The sequence below is a fragment of the Atractosteus spatula genome, chromosome 22 (assembly GCF_055471065.1).
Source record: "Atractosteus spatula isolate fAtrSpa1 chromosome 22, fAtrSpa1.hap1, whole genome shotgun sequence".
Lineage (NCBI taxonomy): Eukaryota > Metazoa > Chordata > Actinopteri > Semionotiformes > Lepisosteidae > Atractosteus > Atractosteus spatula.
This window is the reverse complement of record NC_142727.1, coordinates 9,990,876-10,014,091: the sequence shown is the minus strand read 5'-3', so window position 1 is coordinate 10,014,091 and position 23,216 is coordinate 9,990,876.

Below are 23,216 nucleotides of genomic sequence, written 5' to 3'. Positions count from 1 at the left end.
GCCCTGTGATGAACTGGCGTCCTATCCAGGGTGTACCCTGCCTTGTGCCAGCTGCTTTCAGGAAAAGGATCCAGCTCCACCGTGACAATGAATTGGAAGAAGCAGTTAGTAAATGAATGGATGGATGGAACAAAAAGGACTCCAAAATATTAGATCAAATGTTAAGAAAAAGATGGGAGATAACACAATTACTATCAGTCTTGATTGGACTCTCAGCAAAACGGGGGGAAATACTTTGGGCAGCTACTGTACTTGAAGATTTTCTTCAGTTGCTCCTTTCTTGATACACAGGAGGAGCGAAAAGCAAAGTCAGTCAAAATTGGAGTCTGCACTTTCCTAGCATTAATGTTTTTTTCTACTAATTATTAATTATACTGCTAGAGAGTGTATTATTTAAACAGACCCTCAGTAAATAAGTAGCTCATAGAGAAAAACAAGCATGCATTTCAAACTATACCCAAGTGAGTGCTTAGTTTATTACCAATGGTTTACTGATGTTCTCTTTGTTTTTGACAGTCCATTCAATGTCCAGATTTCCTGTGCTGTTGTCAGAGCTGCCAGGTTGTAGAGACAAGGCAGGACAGCGCTCCTGCCAGGTCTCCCCTCAATGTTCAGGAGACTTCCACGCCCAGCTGCCTGGAGGAGGCCTGCAACCAGAGCAAGAGACAATTCCCAAGTAAACACAGCAGCAGTGTCACTTACTTCAGCTTATCACCCTCAGGCCAACGGTCAGACGGAACGCATGAATCAGGAACTGCTGACCTTCTTACGGACCTATATCGACTCTACCCATGATAATTGGGTGTCCTTGCTTCCATGGGCAGAGTATGCACACAATTCGTTGTATACTACATCTACTGGCATGTCTCCCTTTAAGTGTGCCTTAGGTTATCAGCCTCCTCTTCTCCCAGACTCCCATCCCGACACGGAGGTCCCATCTGTTCAGGACTATATCACAAACCTGCAGACCTTCTGGAGAAAGGCCAAAGCCACCCTTCTTCGCACCGCAGCTCAGCAGAAGAAGGTGACTGATCGGTGCCGTCGAATCCCACCCAGATTTCGACGTGGTCAATTTGTTTGGTTGTCTACCCGTAACCTTCCTCTAAAGCAACCTTCTGGCAAGCTTGCTCCCAGGTACATTGGTCCTTTTCGTGTCCTCACCCAGATTACCCCAGTAACTTATCGGCTGGCCTTGCCTCCTACCCTTCGGATCCACCCTACTTTCCATGTTTCCCTCCTTAAGCCCTTTCACAGATCCACCCTGTCTAAACCACAACAAAAACCCCCACCGCCTCGAGTAATTGATGGACTCCCTGCTTACACTGTCAATAAGATCCTGGATTCCCGATGGTCTCGTGGATCCCTGCAATATCTAGTCGATTGGGAAGGCTACGGTCCAGAGGAGCGTTCGTGGGTTCCGGAGAAGGATATTCTGGATCCCAACCTCATCCAAGACTTCCACCTCAACTTCCCTGATCGTCCCGCTTGGGCGTCAGGAGCTGCCCGTAGAGGGGGGGGTAATGTTACGATCCCTGCCTCCCGGCAACGGAAGAGGCAGAAGAAGGCGTAGCCTTACTCCATCAGTTTACTTATCAGTTTTCTTATTCACCACCACACCCCCGTCTCATCCTGTACTTAAACACCTGTCTTTCCCTACCTCCTTGCTCAGTATTGGTTTTCCTTTCGAGCTTCCTGGTTGCGCTACTCCTTCTTCTGTCTTGTATCATTCTTGGTTTACGGATTACGGATTTTCCCCCTTTGACGACGGTTTTTCGGATCACGGCTTGGCTTCGGTACTCACGCTCTGTTTTGGATCTCTGGATTCTCCTGGACTCTCAGATTGCTCTATTGTCTACGGTTTCGGATCACCCTTTGGCTTCGGTAACTCGTTCCCTATTTGGATCTCTGGCTTCCCCTGGACTCTCGGCTCGTTTCTTCGACTACGGCTTTCTTTGGATCACGGCTAGGCTTTATCAGCTCCTGCAAGTGGGTTCATTCACTGGTTTCGGTTTCTCCTACTGAATCCTTAACAACAGGTTCTAACTACAGAACTGAAAATGAAATCAAATGATGAATGAGAGTGCAAAGGCTGCCTAGGCAGCCAAGTGATGTAAAAGACTATATGGTCTAAAACAGTCAAACAGGCAAGGAAGTGGACCCTGTGCAGGAACCAAGAGACTGGAAACGAGGAATAGTAACCAGAAGACGAAATCCAGAGAAAGTACAAGAACAAGCTGAATTCAGAATCTGGGAAGGCAATCTGAGTGGAAAAACAACACAGAAAACATGGAAATAAAACAGGAACATGGAAAACATGGAAACAGAGGAACCAGGAGAAAACTCTGTAAGAAATTAGGACAAAAATAGGACAATGGGCAGAGGAAGGACAAGAGGAAGGAACAAGGCAAGAAACAGGTAAGTATAGACCAGAGATAAATCCAGAGGCAACAAGATTAAGCACTAAAGAGAACGAGGGCTGTTTATGTAGAGCTGAGGCAGGGAGGGGTGAAGCCCTAGGTACAGTGGCCAGTGCATTATTGGTTACAGCTGTCTGCGTGGTCTGTGCCTCTGCTGAGCAGCTGGCCCAGCAGGCAGTGCAAGAAAGTATTAGGCGCTCTGGTGGTAAAAGATGGAATAACAGTGAGTTAACATGAAAATCGAAATATCCCTGATATTAGTTTTTCCACACTTCACCTAAAACTAATCCTGTGTATGGCAGTGTTCTAATGACAGTGGACTCGGGAATTTGCAGTTGGTTTTAGTCTGTATTTTCTATTTCCTTCTTGTGTTTTGAAATTCTTGTTTACTAAAACCATGCCCAGCACTTACAGAGAAAGATTGCCATGAAAAAGGCATTATATAAAATCAAATCAAACTGATTTCCAAAAGACTGATCACTGGAGATTACAGTAGTTCAGAGCTTGGTGCAGTTTTATTATAACAAAGTTCCTAACCTTGACCAATTAATTCCTGCATAATTACTATTAAACATCTGTGGGCTTAAGAATACATATACGTATCTATATACGTTTATAGATACGTATCTATAATTTAAATACTTTCAGGCATTTTTAATTAATATAAAATCAATGTTTTAATGTTTAAATCAAAATAAAAATAAAAACTACATGCCTAAACATATGTACATTATGTAACTGGACAACTGATCTATGTCTTTTTCTTTAAAAGAGTTAGAAATTGTATAATGATAAAGAGAAATCAATAAATATGCTATTGATTTTTTTTGCTACCACATACATACACTTGCTTGATGCATCTCAGTAACAGTAAGTACTGTATATACAGTATATTACACATGAAGCACAAACACATATATATATATATTACTGCAGAAAAGAGAGGCTAAAAAGAGAGACTAGAGTTTTTCAAAAATGTTTAGGCCTGGCCTAAAGGTGAATGGGTCCTGGTACTAAACATTTTATAAAACATGCAAACAGAAATAAAAAAATAAAGGGTTTTGAAATTTTCTCCGGGCAGATAAACCATTTGAATCGATCAGAACTAGTTCTGAATTAGTAGTAGAATCAAATCACAGATCATCTTTTACATTGTATTATTAGTCTGAAGTTATTTAACGCAAAATTGTGGGGAAAAAAACATCTGATATCTATTGGTATTCGTTTAATCTGTAAGACCTGGGCACAGATTTTCTTTCTCTAGTGGATCAAACACACGTTGCAAATTTAAAACTTGCTGAAAACATGAAGCTAAAGTCTTCCAAGGTTAACAGGCGAAAGACTTAGCCACTAAACCAGAATAAATGATGTGCAAAAATCGCAGAACCAGCAGCTGTAACGCTAATAAACATGTTCTTTTCATGAGATCCGCCAAAATAAACAGCACTGACAAAAGCCTTCCCTGAGCAGACTGTAGAATTCAAAATAAATGTCTCTTACCATTTAATAAGCGAACAGTAACAGATACATTCCCAGAGACGTGGATGAAATACAGAAACCAATCTCACCTTCAGTTCTGCCTTGACTTTTGTGTTGGTGTACTTTTTGTGCAAATTTCCTGTGGCAGGAAAAGGAAGTCGGCTTCTTAAAAACCTTTATGAAAATCTTTCTCTACAAAACAATCTTTCTGGTCAGTTTAATGGCTGGTGAACTTGTAATGCCACACAGGAGGTCAGAAAAGTACAAAGCCGTAGATTTACATTTTTCTGCAGTAACGCACTAGAAGTAAATACTTTTTTTAATATACAGTGTGTCTGAGATTCAGCTCCAGTTTGCCAAAAGTGCTGGGTGAGGAAATGTGAGGACATCTGTCAAAAACTTGGGTGAGCACAGATGATGTTATTAGACTGAATAACGAAATGTTGTGATTAATAACAAGGGACTTCTATCAATGAAAATTCAAGATGGTAGTTCAAATAAGTATAAATACAGGCAACATGGACTCTGTTTCTCAGTGTTTTATGGTCTGCATCCTCCCTCCTCTCCATCACCACTTTTTCAGTAGTTCTTTTTACTTCCAGAAAATGAAAGGAAAAGCTTCATCCTTATAGCCATGTGGCTCAGTCCCTGATCAGTACAGAAGATATTACTAAAAAAATTCCACAATACTAAAGCACTTGTCATTGCCTTATGGTAACATTGGAAGCTGCTGAAATACCTTACAATCTAATGCAGTTTGTACCAAGCCTCGTCCTGGAGAGACCAGGACCAGTTCATCTTGTGAGTCACTTGTTCCCAATGACTGGGAACACCCATGTATAAATGCTTAATCAATTAAGCAAATTCTTTATAATTAAGGGCTCCTCAGGACCATGCTGGAGCCCCGTTGATCTATGTTAAATAATTATTTAATGTGATCAAAGATGGTGGTTTACTGAAGGTGATGAAAATCAGAAGTAATATTTCACACATCAAACAGGAAGATTTAAGTGACATTTCATTGATAACGATACTCATAAACAGGAAATTTCAACACATCAGTGACATTTGCAATCATGTTCTAACCTAACCTACTTATACTGAGTGGCATCAATAGCTCAATAATTGAGCGATGGAATCAATAGCATTTGTATATCTTTAATGCCTCACTGATTATTTATTTTCTAGAAGACGTATTGTCCATTTATCTTCCATTTGCAGTTGTATGCGGCTGTTATTTTGAATGTATTGTGACTTTAAGGAATCACAATCAATCACAGTCTGCACAAACCAAACTGTTCTCCAGCTGTCCACATAAGGGGGTGAATAAATTCTCACACAATCATCGACATGATGAAACCCTCTGACGCACACTGAATTCCTGGAGGATTTTGGGCAAAAGCTAAAAGTTGCAAAACTGTAAAAAGTAATTGCCCACGCCCCATTTCCTTCAACATATAGTTTTTGTGGTCCATGTTAGGGACTTTTTGAATATTTCACACATCTCAGATGAGCTAGAATGTGTGGCAAGACTGCAGCTTCCTTTTTAATCTCCACCAACGCTCAGTGACAGTGCACTTTGCCACCGGTTATCTTCCGTATCTTGGTGAGTCAGGCTGTGGGGACAGTTAGTCCACTTGAGACTCACAACAACAGATGTGGCCTAACATGGGCATTCCAGATGTCTCATCTCCACTGCTGTCACACTGCACTCTGTCTTCAACGCTATGGCGACCAAACACAACTGACGCTCCTTTTGGTTTTGCACCACAGGTCGGATGAAGGTCGAAACAATAAAAGCCCGCCATGTGGCTTTCCTTTTCTTCACAATCTAATTTTGCCCTAAGGTCGCCCCATCTGCGGGTTCCAAGTGTACAAAGGACTTTGATTATTGCTCGCGCGCCCGTGTTAATTACGTGCAGAATAATTGTTTACGAGCCCATAAAACGTACGCAAGCCAACATCTGCAAGCCATCACAAATCACAAGGGGATCTTGTACAGATTGCGTAGGGCTGCAGTCTGCTTCCCCCCAGCCCCCCTGTTCTGACTTGCAGGGGCTGGTAATGATGTTCTGATCGTATGTTGGCAAGGGGAGAGAGGCCATTAACACGCGATTCCGCATCAACACAATTTCTGCTGATGGCCCTGGCACAATCGGCGCTGCAAATAACTGACAAAGCAGCAAAATTCCAAAGATGCAAAGGGCAGAATTCAGCACATGGTTGATTGTCTGTATTAAAATGCAGATGAAATGCAAGAGAAAACACAGAAGGTTTCTAGTCAAGGAAGGGATAATCTAAATGGAACCAGAAAGACGGTAGAAATGGTTTTCTTACAAGCTGGAAACATACTGAGGCAGAATTAAGGGGATATTGAGGTTCCTTGATCAGCCAGTTTAAAATAACGGGATTTTACAGTTTTATTTTTTATGTGGACTCCTCAGTACAATCACTTGCAAGACATTAACTGGTCTGCAAAGATGGAATGGGGTTCTTGCCAGACAATGACTGCTATACTGTATATTCTCAAGTGTTTTTGGATGCATTTTTAACGTTTTCAACCTTGATCCATTTTTTTTTGTTATCCTGTAAACTACAGGACATGAGATGAATTTGTTTCTGTGGGAGTGGGGTCTTGTTTTTCAGCAAAACATATACGTATAGATCTTTATTGTCCATCCAGAAGGGTGGAAATCCGTCTTTGGTATCACCACACAAAACTACAAAACACAAATAATACTCAACATCAAATAAATCCATGTTAAAAGCAAACAATAGTTCAAGCCATTAAACAATATAGATACACATATCTCAATCTGTCCATATTACACTACAATTACACTAATCTGATTGCTTCATACAGGGAACAGTCAATTACCTGTGTTTAAAATACCGACTGCCAGGAAACAAAAGATTTCTTGTATACAGTTTTCTTAGCCATACCATTTATACCATATCAGAGTGTAAGAACAGCGCATGTCATTGTGTATGAAAAATAAATTGACAAAAAAACTAAAAAAAAACAGGAAGAAAGAAAAACTATGAATGATTTAAAAAGGTCCAGAAGCTTTCAGATGTTGATTAAAATCTGTAATGATGTCTCCCTCTGAGGTAGGCCTGGAGAGATGCAGTATCACCTTGGTGATAGGGTAGCCCAGTAGAAACTGATACATATTGCCTCAGGCTGTTCACAGCAGCCGGAAACAATCTATGCCATTAGCTCTGAAATCCTGCCAGCCTTAACTTTCACTTCTCATTAATTTTAATGAGCCAGAATATCACACAAAGTGGAAAATTAGTACGCTGCGACTTCTACCAGAGGAAGGGAAACAAAGAAATTTAATTTTCAGGGTATTACGAACTTTAATGTCGCAAAGTTCTAACACAATTGTTGAAAATTAAAAAATAATTATTTTTTTAATTTTTTTTTCTGAAAGACTTAATAAAACATGCAGGGCTTGTATTACCTTTGTGCCAACAGTTATTAGCGATTCGTCTTTTAACAACTGAAGCAAATGATGGCATTTGAGAAAATTCCAAAAGGTCTAAAGGTTCAATTTCACAGGTAATGAAAAGGACTGCATTTTGAAACCAGCCTGGTATTTGTTTTTAAGAACAAAACCTAAGTATAATACAGTAGCTTTGCAAGTGGGAATCTGTTTGCTACTGTGTAAGGAAGGACTTATTTTTCTGTGTTTCATTAAGAAGCAATTAATACATAAATACAAAGCTGTTCAAAGTCTTCACAGGAAAAGCAGGGTAAATTCATTGCCTCTTTTTTTACCACAATGTCTTCACATTCCACAAAATCTTACATCAGTCAGACATAAAATAATGTGTTATTACACCCAAGGTACATACTGTATCTATTGACATGCAGAAGCTCTCATAATGTCAGTGAATTGTTCAGATTAATCCTACAGACAGGTGAATAGCATAGTCTGTCCTGAGATCATGTGGAGGCACAGCCAGTGGCCACAGGCTGTCTACAAAAGATGCACTCCCGGGAAGAACAGGAAAGAGATCATTTCTGCTGCAGTTTGGATTTTGTTATTTTCTCAGTTGTTTCAATAATCTGTACAGTCAAAAGATAACATGAGGTTTGTTTATAGTAAAAAGGTTTGTAACAGGACCTCTTTCAGAAGCCTTCATGAGATAACATTTGCACACTATAGCATTTTAATTACTCTACTAATGAATGTAATAAAAAAATGCTTATGCAAGGACATGTGTTAGTCCCTGATATTTAGAAGGTGCCAAATTGCTGTAGTTTTCATTGCCTCATATTAAAAATAATTATAAGGGTGTGTATTTTCAGTGCATGCAATTCACAAACAGACCTGACAGCCGTTAAGGTCGCAGAACAATCATTTTACAGTGTTTTTAGCAATTAATCATAAATTTAATAGATAGGAGAAAAACACATTTCAATGGCACTGTGTTCTTGTGCTCATCAGTCGTTATGTTCCATATGCTTATTAAAATTTGCAGGCAATTAAGTTGGCTTTTTAATGAATTTAATTAAATTGCTTCCTAGATTGTATCTGGAATTAGATTTCTGTTAAACAGTTCGTGCTGCACAAATATGTGCGAGATCTGCCACTTTAATTGTCCTCTGTCTGAAGGATAATTTCAGATCATGTTTTTTTTCTCTTATTGTTGGCAAATGGACCATGAATTTTACAAGATAAAGATTGAACTTCTGGTCATGATGTCCATGAAGTACACTGTTAAAAAAAGTTAAGGCAATTCAGGGAAAATGTGCGTTTATTGTACGTATCGTGTGCTTGTGTAGGTTTCCTCCAGGTGCTCCGGTTTCCTCCCACAGTGCAAAGACATGCTGGTAGGTTAATTGGCTTCTGTGAACTTGGCCCTGGTGTGAGTGTGTTCACGTCTATGTTTGTGTCTGCCCTGTGATAAACTGGCATCCCATCCAGGGTGTACCCTGCCTTGTGCCCTGTGTTTGCCCACCACTGTGAGTCCGAATTGGACTAGTGATTATTAAAAGTGATGATGATGACGATGTATTTATCCTTTAGAATAATATGTATGTTTGTAGGCAATCATTGCTGTTAAGGCTTAGTGGCATTTAGGGTTTAATATATCTTCATATAAAGACAATTTTACAGATCTGCAATAAAACAACATTGCAAACTTTCCCAAAATAATGTCGGCAATACAGATGCCACATTAAAAATGCAATGACATGAATGAAAATCTTGTACTGAATACTAATGAATGATTCCAATTTTGGCTGCGCGTTATCAGACATTAAAATTACAAATACAATTTAACAAACCCTCCCAGGCTTAAAAATTCATTTCTTCTTTGCTGTTTCTTCTGCTTACATGAAAATAGATTATCAGCCACTTCTTAGGAAAGCCTGAAAGAAACTAATTAACGCAGACGGGTCTTTTAAGATAAATTGGAAAGAAAATTAATGAAAGCATTATGATTGTAGAGATCCTATTAAGGAGTGACTAAACTTCTATGTAATCAATTTCTTCCAGTGTGAACGCTTATCGCCAGACGTATAAATCATTTAAAAGCGAGCCTTTTGAGGTTCTGTGTTTTCTGCTTGTGACTTTGTGTTCTTTAACAACATTTGAGACTGTTCAGTCATTGAGGGGCTTTAGAAAATGCCTCAAGATTTACTAGAGTTAGATAAAATAAATAAATAAATATTTATGCAATTGAAAGTTTAACAGAAGAATTGTAGATGAACAAATGTTAAAACGTAATAATGACCTAAAGCTTGTTTTCTAAATTCTGTTCAGATTGCTTTGGCACATGTGGTGCTGTATTATACTGTAATAGATGGAGTCTCATCATATATAAATTCAAACAATCATACCTTTTATAAAATACATACAAAAAATTATCTTCAATATTTTAATAAAACTTTATTGGTAACATGATGGACCTCTATCCATTTATCCCATTTTTAGATTATTCCATTATTTAGATATACCAAATAAAATGGACATAAAATATACTATTGTGTACATCTTAGGTTTCCCAGAACTTTATTTGTCACTTAGTAGCTAGAGTGCTGCATAATTAGAACCTGTGGGTACTTGGGAGAAATTCAATCAACAACAAATAGCACTGTGCCTTTATACTGTTCAGACACAAAACTTGAATTCTCTGGCAGACAAATAAACAGAAGTCAAACTATTCCATATGGATCTGCAAGGCATTGGAAAGCAACTATTTTAAGTTTTCATAACTTATTAATGCATATAAAACAGAACATTAATCCTCATCACAAAAAGGACCATAAAAACTGCCTATAACTTTTAATTACTTGTTACGGAAAGCTTTTTCGTCAGATCCTTAACATTAACCAGGAGAGCTCTGAACGCATCAGGCGAACGCTAATGTACGAAACCGCATCGCAGCTGAGAAGTGACCTTTTCTGACAGCCAAGCTCCACTGACAAGATCTAGGGCATGCCCTTGACCACAAACCGATCAACAGATTAAGGGATTAAATTTCACAGACCAAAGGAAGGAAGAGGTCACAGACAGTTTATTTTTTAATTTAGTGCATTCTGTTGCTGTTTTCCCTTAAAAAGTCAGAGCTCCGTCTTTGTACCAATTATTTATGCTGCTTTCCGCTAAGAAGCTTAAATTGTGGTCATTAGCTAGCACGTGAGCATACAATTTGAGGAACACAGACTGGAAAATGACCACAGGGAAGCTAAAGAAGTTAGAGTGAATTTGGTGTCTATGCCCTGCTATGTATCTGTAAGTACAGTAGCCCTGAACAATAAGCTAAGCTCAGTGGCTCTAAAATCATGTAATCACTGGAAGAAAAGCTAAAATGACTTTTCACATATCACAGATCATTACTATAGGGCAAATTCAAACACGGCTGCCTTACTGCTTAGCTGAAAACTGCAATTTAAGCTCCTTATATGCTAATGGCATGAACGACTCATGCAATGTTAAACCTCAGAAGCAGAACCATCAATTATATTCACAATAACATGATATTTATGACTGCATATGTGATCCTAATAAATCCTATGTAATTTCTATGGAAGCCACATTTTATTTTTAAATTATTTTTTTTTCACACTAGGAAATTTTTAGTAGTCTTTCAATGGCTGCCTGCACCAAACTGTCTGCCCCTCTGCAAAGCAATCTGCATTCTCATATAGCTCAGCTATAAATACAGTACTGGGAAATAGGGCAGAGTGCTGCTGAGCATTCTCCCCAGTAAGTCTTGGGCTCTTTGAAGGCCTTGCACTGTGCTAATGGACGATCAGTGCATGCTTCCCCAGCTCCCTGTTTAAAATATTTAAAACTGCCTGCTCACTGGAAAGACCTGTCTGATGCGTTGTGCAGTGTTACAGACTGTCAGGGTTTCTAAATCCACCTTCTTGTCCTCACTATAGAGCCTGTGCAATGAGTAATGTAGAGACAATACTGACAGGATGAGGTACACAAACTCTGCTTCAGTTACTGTGAAAGCCTGTTACAATACGTCAATTCTCTTCGCCCAGCTTAGCCAATGCAATCACAGCAGAAGAGGCCAGAAGAAGCATTTCAAAGACGGATTAAGTCAGACCTCAAGGAATGCAACATTAATATCAACTCCTAGGAGATTATGGCCAGAGAATATATACTGTCAGATCAGGCTGCTGTCATGTAAACAAATACAAAAGAAACCCAGGAAACAGCTATTTGGGCTGTTCAAATACAGCAGCACACACTGAGGAAGTCACACAGCACATAAGACACTAATGATCACTTACTTACTAAAATACTGGCCTTTGCACATTTTCTTTCAAAATGACAAGAAGCTTTGTTTTTTATCACACCACTTTTCACTGTCTTGTAGGACTTAACTGGGCTGTTCGTTTATTCATATTTACTTTTGCGGTCAGCAGGAAACAGGCAGGTATCCCATCCAAGACAGCAGTACAGCTCACACACATTACGTGGGCATCCATATGGCTCAGACTGAAAAGGCACTCAGTCAGAGAGCAGGTAGAACCATAGAATACAGGGGTTGCCAGCTCACGTCTAGGCTGTGTCACACTCCAGGGCTTGGATTCTCATAGAAACGGGGCTCAATTGATTGAACCCCTTTGCGGTAGGGTTGGGATTAGTCGAGAATGTATGTGGACCCCCAGGGCCCTCCAGGCACCTGCTGGCTCTGCAAACTCTGCCTCTCCATATTGGTGCTCACTGTGCTGTAGGGGCCAGAAGAAGGAACAGCCCAGCGAGACCTTCCATGTCTACCAAAGACATATCATTCTCTTACCAAGTGGTTCAGAGGTTGCAGCAAAGGTGACTATTTAGGATCGAGTAACTTGTTTTTTTTTTAATTAGAAAAAATGCAATGAACTAAAACTCCTCCTTTAATCAGAATTCACAGCAGCAGGTCATATGACTCTAGATCACAGGCCTCTTATAAAGCTCCACAGTGCTTAACAATTGCGAGCCCTGTTGTTCAATGGCTCTGCTCTCTGCATGCTTTAAGAAGTTATGTCTCAACAACACGACAGAATATTATGGTAGTATTTCATCTTATTTTCAAAAAGGGAGTCCATTGAGAACTTGAAAGGCCCTCACTCTAGCACAGAAGTCAGGTTCAGACGTAGAGAAACTGGTCTCAAAGACGAGTTGGAAATGAAAATGCAGCTTTGGAGAACAATATTTTCTCTTTTTGTTTCCCTCTCCAGGTTATCCAGATTAATCTAGTGTGAAATTGTGTTTTGTCTTGAAACACCACCGGTTTTTGTGATCGGTGTGTAAATCTGAGAATTGATGCCTTTAATAAGGCTGAGAAAATCTGACCTGGACCTGACTGTTGGTAATTATTTTACACCCAAGCCATCTTCCTACAATTTATCATCAAAATGTTCAAATTCCAAAACTTCAGTGTGAAATCCGGCAGCAAAGATGAAATATCTGAGTAGCTCAAGGGAGAAGAAAGAACCTGCAAAACGTTAATATGATTTATAAATTTATGAGGCTCATTATTACTGACCTTTAATGCTACAATTTTTCAATGGCATCGTGCTGCCTTACAAAAAGGAAACAGCAAAATCTCTCAATAAGAATGCAAAATAATGTTATATTAAGATAATTAATGACAGTCTGTCTAATGATCTTGGCATTCCATAAATTATTACTTTCTCGCTTCAGTTATTAAACTAATACATAGACTACGTCTATGAATTCCGAATTACAAAATGACCTGTATAGCTCGCTGATAGAAGATGTTTTCTGGTTTCTGTAAATGACTTTCTTTCTGCATGAACTGAGCCTTATTTTTTTAAATGCTTGACTTACTGGGAAAATGGGCTTCGTACAGGAACAACAGCATTGGAACAGTGGTAGATTTCCGTAACATCTATGTTTGATGGCACTGAGCAGATCCGGATTTAATAACACCTCCTGCAGATAAGGGTTAAGCATTTTTTTTTCCGTTAACCAATTTAAAAAGAGGACCTGAGAGCACCAGTGAAAATTAAGATGATAGACACTTAGAAAATAGAAAACAGGAGGCATGTCTTGCATTAAACAAATTATTGTTATTAAACATGACTGGATAATAACAGTGGACTGGACTGGTGGAGTGGAGGCACTGTGGCTAAGGATGTGCACCTATGGCTGGATGTTTGCTGGTCCAAATCCCATGGCCGGCAGAAGAATCCGACTCCGTTGGGCCCCTGAGCAAGGCCCTTAACCCCAGCTGCTCCAGGGGCGCTGTACAATGGCTGACCCCGCGCTCTGACCCCGAGCTTCTCTCCCTGTCTGTGTGCCTCATGGAGAGCAAGCTGGGGTATGCGAAAAGACAAATTCCTAATGCAAGACATTGTATATGGCTAATGATCTTATCTTAAAGCTGGTTCCCTGGGTCCTTTCAAATGAATAGGGCTTTTTAATTCCTTGGATCAATAAGTCCCTAACAACCAAATAAGCAAGACTTGCCTAACAGTCTCTTTTACTGTATAAACCTGCTTGTGTTCATTATGACTGAGAGCTCAGAGGGCAGAAACGCTTCTGCTTGACTAAAAGGTGGATTCCCTTCTGAAGCAGACGTAAAGGTCATTTGCTGCTTCTGCCCCAAGGACATAAAAGAGTCAAATTCGTTTTTAGTTTCCCAAACCAGAATAGTAAGTTTATCAAGTGGAAAAAAAATGAGTCTCTTCAGCACTGAGCAAGAAATTACTCGGAGCAGATATAACTGCGGTCTTTAAACTCCTGAGTGAGTCTGCAAATTCCATCCCCCCCAGTCAGGAAAGACAGAGGAGTCTACTTGGAAAAGATAAGCGACAGACAGAAGGAAAAGCTGAGCAGAGCCTGGCGCGTCTGGGGTTCAAGAACTAACTTGATGACCTTTGAGGATCAGTAATAATTCATTGCATTTATAGAACACTTTTCATCCCACCTGTTTTTTATTCCTTTGCCTTATTCTGCTTTTCGTCAACAGGAGGCCACAAATTTAAGGTGCCGACTGCAAAGATCCTTCGCAACAATACAAACGAAGGATATGAAAGTAATAAAAAAGCTTTGACACAATTGCCTCCCTAATAATTCCTTCTTTTACAACCAATCTGAGCAAAACATACGTCTATATTATGACGATGCCATGTGTTTTTGTTCTATGATTAGAAATATTAATTTACTCCACCGCTACAGTACATTAATCTTAGCTGCACTGAGAATAATTTCATCTTTAAATTCACTTCAACGCATCTGTGCTTGCACTATTGTTCCAGTTTAATGACCTTTTAATCATGTTCACATAAAAAAAACCCTTCCTTCATATTACCCTGCAATCAAAATATCAACACCTACTAACATTAACATTTTTATGCTGAATTAATTTACTTTGAAAGCACTCTTATTCTCCTCCAAGGAAAATTAAATTAAATGTGACAGCTTTAATAAATACATAAATAAAGCCTAAAAACAGGGTTTTTTTTCCTCTTTCTTTTTTAATGCCCTTGAATTGCATGAAGTGTGTTTGAGACAAAGTAAGAGCCGAGGGCTCTCCTATTCATTTTGCCATAAAGCACTTAAATTACCTTGACTATTTTATTTTGGAATGACGTATGGACATTTTCCCAAGCCCCCACACATGATGCATTCTTGGGGTCTTTTAAAGAGCTCCTCCTGTGATATGAAGCCACTTAGAAGCCTGCTATGAGAGCACCGCTGTGGTTATCTCCTGGGGGATGGAAGCTAAATGTTCTGAATGTGAAAATAAAACAAGTGGGTAGATATGGCACTTATTGGAACGGAGCGCAAGCGCAGCTGCTGTCCAACATCACTGCATCACAAACCAGTGTTTCCAACACTTGACACCAACCGCCGCAAATACTTTTCAAATATTGTTACAGCTTTAGGTGACTTCGAAGTGTCTCTTAGATTTTAGATAGAGTTTGTGACACTGGGAAGAGTAAACACTTCAAACTTCAAATGAGAGAGGGTGTTTGCTTTAACGCTTACTGCTTACCGTCTAAGTAGCATTTCGTTAGAGCATATACCTGTACGTGAGTATAATAACAATAAACTTGAACTTGAACTTCATGTTTGCTGAGGTCTGTGGGGATCCCTTGAGCAGAAACAATTGTAAAGTTTATCTTAGTATAAGATAAGATCAACTCAGCCCTGTACAATTTCTTGCATTAGGAATTCATCTTTTTGTATACCCCAGCTTGCTCTCCATGAGACACAAACAGGGAGAGAAGCCTGGGGTCAGAGCACAGGGTCAGCCATTTATACAGCGCCCCTGGAGCAGTTGGGGTTAAGGGCCTTGCTTAGGGGCCCAACGGAGTAGGATTCTTCTGCCGGCCATGAGATTTGAACCGGCAACCTTCCAGCCACGGGCACAGATCCTTAGCCACAGAGCCACCACTCCGCCTAGGTAAGGTGTGGGTTAATGACTACAAAGGAGCAGTGTAATGGCAGGCAGTGCTGATGCAGTGGGCCCTATGCAGAGTTCTGGGCACTGGTCAGAAAAGATGTGAACTGAGAAAGTTATCGGTACTACCAAAGCCAAATGGCTAGACAAGAAACGAAGTTGAGGACAGGTTCCGAATTCAAGGCCACTAGATATATTAGAGAGAAAAAGAGAGCAAGAGAAGATACGAGGCAAGCCGTTCGTAAGGAGCTACCAATACTGAGCAGTGAGATGAGAGTGGGTGAGCGTTTAGATATGTCTGGGTGTGGAGGGTGGGGCAACCAGTGAGCCATCCTGATTGGTTAACGGGTCTGATCTGCGGCCTTTACGGAGGTTGCCTCCAGCTGCTGCTTGACCGGGGCGAGACCGTAGGTGTGGAGGAGCTCCGAAACGCAGCGGGTGTGACAGGCAGGACAGAAACAGACAATACAAGGTCGCATGAAGAGGGAAAAGAGAAAGAAGAAGAGGAGAAGCAGGGAGAAGAGAGAGGAGTCCGGAGGAGCTGGGACTTGAAGCTTGTGCCAGGCGAGAGCCCCTACTTCTTGATCATCCAAACCAAACTCGACTGGAGCGAAGTATTCGAACCTTGTTAGAGAGAGCATGCTTTTGTGTGTTTTTAGGGAATTTGGGTTTTCTGGGTAAAAGATACCTCAGTTAGAGTCTTTCCTGCTTAGGGTGCATTTTTATGGATAGGGATATAGGCTCCCATTTATTTTGTAGCATCCAGGGTGCAGAGAGAGAGAGATTTAACTTCAGGTTGCACTGTATTTAGTTAGAAGGCAGCTTATCTCTTATGTGGCTTCTGTAGGCATTAAGAGTTTAATGCTTAGTAGCAGTCTGGGGTTTTCTGGGTGGCCAGAATGTTAGGCCTCTGAAACGCCTTGTTTGTAAATACGGTACAAAAAGTAACACGTGTTGTATGTTGTGTGCAGTGTAGTTTGTGTTTTGTAACAAATATTTGTTTAACCAAGCGTGCCTGGATTATTACTCCTCTCAACAAAGCTGTGCCAGAGAGTAAAGAATTAATGTGCCTCTAATTATACCAGCCGCTCGGGGTATATTGCTAGAAAATCACTTACAAGCTGGGGGTTATGAATAATTATTTCACTGATTGACTAAACCGCTCGGTCAATTCCTGACCTGATTTTCACCATTTTGATCAAACACTAAATCGAACACTATTCACACGACTACAAATGTACCACGGTGTTCTATTAACGAAGTGAAATTGTGCATTCACAGCTGTGAATGTCCAGGACAAATACTGTATGTCTCTTTTGTCTTTTTCAGAAAACGGAGAAACAAGCAAGCCGCCGTATATATATTGTGTCTTGAAACCGCACATGGCCCTGCTTTGTAATCAACACTGATTAAAGTGATTGCAAGCTGCAACTCATTTAATTGCCGTTCTTGCTGATTATGTTGAGAGTGGTAGACCCGTGGCTAGCACTGATGTGATTATATGCACCTGCTTCAGTTTCTCTTGAAATCAAGCCTCCCCTACATATGCTTAACCTTATGTTCCCGTTCATCACTGAAACTAACAAGGTGCAGCTACATTTACATAGGGACTGATGTGTCCTTTCAGCTGCACTTGCTCATTAAACAAGTAACAGCCATGCTCTCTATCCCCTGATGAACACAAGAGTGTGACTTCCCATGGTGTGTACTCTCTTCGTAGACCTGAGAATAGTCTCTTTTACTATTATTTACCAAAAGGAGGCTCCTCATTCAATTTAGTCCTCCTGCTTTTAATAGCGAATTGATATATGGATCCTATCCAGTCATTTCTTTAAAGGGGGTATCAACTTTAACAGCATGGTGGAGCTGCTTGTTGCAGACTCCCACTGACCTTTGTGTAAAGGTGAGTCTCCTGTTCTGCCTTTTCCATGCACTTTCCCATACTATCCACTTGTGTTCTCTGGGTCATGTTTCACCGTTGATTCTGAGTACTTGACTTTTCCAGTGTCTCCAGAAATTGAATATGTGAATCAGGTCTCCACCTAGCCTACTCTGCTCCAGACTAAAAACATGCAGTCCTTTAACTAGCCAGCGAATGACATTTCATTTAATGTGGGAATATGTCTGGTTGCTCTTATCTGGACTGATTTCACAACAGAAATATCTTTTTTGTAAGATGGTGACTAAAATAAGATCCTGTTACTGAATTGTGCAATTATAAAGCACCCTCTTATGCTTTATAGGATGCTTTATCCTTTATTTAAAATCTGTGCTTTTAATAATATAATCTAATGTTGTGAGCCTTTTTATTGTGTATTTTCAGTGTCTACAAGAATACAATTATACCTTGACATGAACACCTAAATCTTTTAGATAAGGAGCATCTTCAAATTCAGTGCAATTTCTTTATAGAATTATGCAGTTCGTTTTTGCTACCTGCATTCATCAGCGCGCACTTGTTTTCCTTCAATGTCATCTGCGAAGTGTTTGTCTAGTCCTGAATTCAATCTTGGCCCTTTTTCAGTGTCTTCAGAAAGAAATTCCTTTACGAACTTGGTTGTGAAAGTATGGAAACAAGCCACACAGCTGCGTTATTGAAGTTGATATCCTGACTTCTTCCAAGAGATGGCTAGATGAAACCCTCATATCATTTAACAACTGACAACGAAACAGGCCAGATAGAAATGACATCCTATTCTTTTGTAGCCACTCTCTGGTTCAACAGTGTTTGCTAATCCTTATATTTTGGTGATAGCTGTGAACCTGAGTAGTGTTCTAACTCCATATACATTAGAATACAGATTATATTGATATAAATCAGGAAAAGTAGCATACAGTAACTAAGGTACTCCTTAATATCACCCCACATTTAGCATTTTTTCCTTAGTTAAGGGATGGATTCAAATGGGTAAAACCCATTTGAGTTAGACTACAGCCCGAAACAGAATATTACATTATTCATTGTTTCTACACATTTCTGCACACAGAGCACAGATAAGTCATAGTGATGATGTTATGACCGCCATAGATTCTCACTAACTAGGAAGAGCTAGTTTCATCTGACATGGATTCACTGTCATTTTGGAGCCTTATCACAGACTTTCATGCATGAACCTCTAGGAAAATTACGGTGTGACTTTTATAAGTAGAAATGTCAATCCTAAAATTCAGACACTACAACAGCCTTACATTTCGACTTCTGTATGTGAAATTTAAGCCTTGAGATTATGGATGGGAAAACGTCCAGGACTGCAGACGCAGTAACAGAATAGCCTGACACCGGATCATACACTTCATTCACCACATGATTATGTTCCTGAAATGCTGTGAAAATCAAAGAAAAATTACATCCATTACAAGCATTTTGCTCTCTACTAGGTTGTGGAGCCCGCTGGTTATAGGTCTGACGCATGAGGCAGGCAACTTCATGTGTGCACCACCATGAAATGACAAATCCAAGAAAAAAATAGGAAACACAAGTTAAATAGAACCACAAATCTGATCAGTGTTGCTGTGGCTCCAAAACATGTTTAAAAAAAACGGTTTACCAATCCTGACTGGTACTGCTAAAAACCAACAAGGAAAGCAGACCGGAAGGTACCATCAAAATGAGCAATTTAAAATAAATAATATACGACAGTTAAATAATAATTCTATACAAACAACTGTAGGATTGTCAGTTGTGTACAGTACCTGCTAGTGAACTGCACTAAATTCAAAATATTGTTTTTGGAGATTAGGGCATACAACATCATTTGTAATTCAAGAAAAATAGACTTTTTGAATACTTTGCAAGACTGTAAATGTGAAGCAGCTGGATACCCTTTCCGACACTCTAATGCAGAACATTTGTTTGTTGGAACATTTGTTTGTTTGCTTGGTGTTTCCAGAAACACTGAAAACAACACACAGGAGCCTCAGGAGGCTCATACCATTTGCAGTGCTGGGTAAAAGTGCTTCTTAAAATTTAGAGCTTGGACAATAACTGCGACAAAGCAAACAGCCATACTTTTGAGACCGGCTCAGAGTTTCACGGTCATTTTAAGGCATCCCAGAAGACACCCTTAGCAGGATGGTACTGACTCTGTACCACTCTGGTGTAAGTTTTTTTTTTACATCATGCTTCGTGGCTTTGTTGCTAGGCAACCCCCTTGCTGCTTGGGGGAAAGGAAGTGGAGAGAAAGAGAGCCGTGCTAGGTTGTCAGGTAGATAATTGGATCTCAGTGTGCGTTAAAAAAAAGTGCTGTCACAGAAATCACTTTTCCTTACAACTGTTGTTGTACCTCAGGGCTCACTAAGCACCATGAATTAGATAGATATTTTGACACTGACAGCCGATCTTGATCAAGTATACAGCACTGTGAACGTTCACTGTCACTCGTAGACTCATTTTGCTTTCCAAAAACAACAACAAAAAAAGGCAGCCTTCTTTCTAGCCAGCCCCTTGAACAAAGTCCTGCTTAACTAGCTTTTGTTCTGGAAGAGGGGTGCAAGACATAAGATAAATCAGTGCCCATATGACAAGGAGCCATTAGGAATGACAGAGCAAAAAGAAACAATATGAGAAATTATCATTCAGTTCACCTCCCTTCCCACGCAAAGTCCTCTCCTTTCAAGTTCTTGAAACCAGCTGTGATTTTAATGTGCTCGAGCTGAGGAGGTTCACTGTTGGGTCACATATCTGGGATAAATGTTGGTGCCAACAAGGTCTAACTGGTGGATCCCAGCAGGGGTCAGTACAGACTGAAGGTACTGCAAGGAAAAGGAAAAGCTAGGAGGCTCTTCACTGAGGAATATTCATGCACACTGTCTGTTTGTTAACCGCCTACGCAACACTAAAACATTTTTAATTAAGAATGGAAGAGCAAAAACCCATTAGTTATTGGAAATACCAACACTACATGTATTCTAATACCTCCTCCATCCACCGAGAGAGATATTCAGTAATAATAAAAATAAACAAGTTTGACTTTGTTGAAACAGGAGGCTCATGAGGGTATGTTACCCGACGCCTGGAAAACACATCTCTGTTGCTGCTTGAAACCCAGGAAAATCTTGTGTCTGATATTATGCAGGGCCGGATTTTGGTGTTTGTAGGCCCTAGGCACTTTCACTCCGAAATGTGCAGAAAGCTGGGTAAACGCCAGTTGAATTCAGTCGATTGACATGATGCACTTTAAACTATTCCAATGTTAAACCAAGTGATTGATGGAGTGAGTCGAGCGACCATCACTTCGATACTTCTAGTTTCTAGAACAGCCTCTAGATAGTGTATGATTATTGATTTGGAGCACTTTGGAGTCGATCGCAAGCATGTTGTTTCAGCTCGTTTTTCGTTAGTCACTTGTGTTTCCCTCCTTCGTAGGCCCTAGGCACTGTGCCTACAGTGCCTAATGGGAAATCTGGCCATTGATATTATGCTGAGAGTGTAGCAGGAGGCAGGATCCCTTTCGGACCGCAGTGTGCTCACTCCTCTCTGAAACTAAGCCACAGAAATGAAAGGCTATGGATTAATAGGACAACATAGAGACTTTCCTCTCCACACATCCTTTTATGAATGTCCTTAACCTTTACATATGGCTACTCAATTTCTAACATATTTAGTTTTTATGTTCTTAAGTTCTTTTTGTAATTCATCCCATTCTGACTGAAAGAGGAAGAGAAATGGGAGAAGCAGGTGGGATTTCACAAAGTTTAATATAAATTTTGGCAAGCGATAAAAGTGCAGAAATGAAAAGTCAACGCATGATTAGATGTGCTTTCTGTACAAGGCCCAAAGTTAACATAAGGATGAAAAATGAAAAAGCATTTTTTTTAAACAAATCCTATTAAAGCATTAAGATTTAAGCCTATTAAATCTTAAGCAGAGTCCACATTACTACAGTCGCCTTTTGTTCTTGTTGCAAAATGGTTTGTATTTCTCTTCAATGAATGTTCACTCAATGTTTTTTCCTTGCTTCCTGGCATTATTAGGTGTGTCTACACTTCTGATCTGTCTTTTATAAAAGTGCTAATATGTATATGGGTTTGAGGAGGGAGCTGCGTAGGCATGTGTTGGCTGCAAAGGAAAAAGCTTAGGTTCGTTTTAAGCTGAAAAGTCAAAAGGAAGAAAAAGTCAAGTTTCAGCTGTGAAACTTTCTTCAGGTGGGTGGTAGTGAAAAAGGAGACACAAACACAGGAGAGCGATGGACAGCACATGTATGGACATCTCTGAATGAATGGAGAGATGGGGGATACCTGTGAAAAGCTGAGCTTTGATAAAGAATGGAGAGGTCCTGAAAATAAATTAGTCTCGGTCAGGGAATGGGGAAGGCATGATCGATGTGTCAGGATCATCTTGGCTTCCGATATTTTTCTGGAATCCCCTTAGAAGGACACAGTCAGGTGAGTGAAATCGTAGCTGGGAGAGGTGAAATGGGGAATTGGAGAGGTCTGTGATCTTCACTGGTCTGTCATGTTCCCTGAAACGGTGGGCCACCCTTCTTCCCGTCTCACTCCTATAACCTATAACAGGACATTTCCTGCTAGAGATACACTAAAACATTTCTTGATAGACATTGCTTATTCTGAAATAACCACAGGGGCCATGAACAGTGTATACAGTAGATACTGTATTTTGCATTGTATTCTATATATACACATCTTGTTTTACATCTAGGTTATATATCTATTCTATATGTCTAAGAACTAGAAAATCATCTAATCTCAAATCTCAAGAGCATTGAAAAGATTAAAGCCCACTGACTGATATGCAGTCATCTAACTCTGATCTTTTTCCTGTGGGTGACTATTTCACAGATCCCAAATGTCTCTGTGAAAGTGCTGTGATAATGCCAGAAATTTATGCAACCCCTGTGCAGTCAGCAGTTTTGCAAAGTCTGATGAACAATCGATTTTATTCCCTTGAAAAGGGGAAATACTGGAGGCTACTGGCTCAGGCTTCTCGAGCATAAACCAGCCCTTTATGCGGCATGAAGACCTCTGGTTCAATAGGATAAGCTTCCTGTTATTTAGAAATCTCCAATATAACTGACCTCAAGATGTGTTTGTGGCTCAAAATTCAGCTGATCATTCTTAACAATAAAATTATAAGTATAATTTAATTATAAGTATAATTTAAAAGCTAAAGAACAATGTCCAAATATTTCAGATTTCCAAAGACTTAGCAGTGCACTGCATTTTGTGAAAATTGACAAAGTATTTTGGTGATCTTTGTGTAACTATTGTCTCTTTACTTACTATACTTTTTTGCAAATGGATGACAGAGAAGTTTAGAAAATGATCAAGTGGAAATGTGAAGGGAAAACAGAATTAGAGAGAGAAAAAACGCTCTGAGCAGCTGCCAATAACAGAATCATGGCTGAATGCAAGAGCACACAGATCATCAAAGCTAAATGCACTGCATTTTAGGCCATTGCTTACTGATTACAT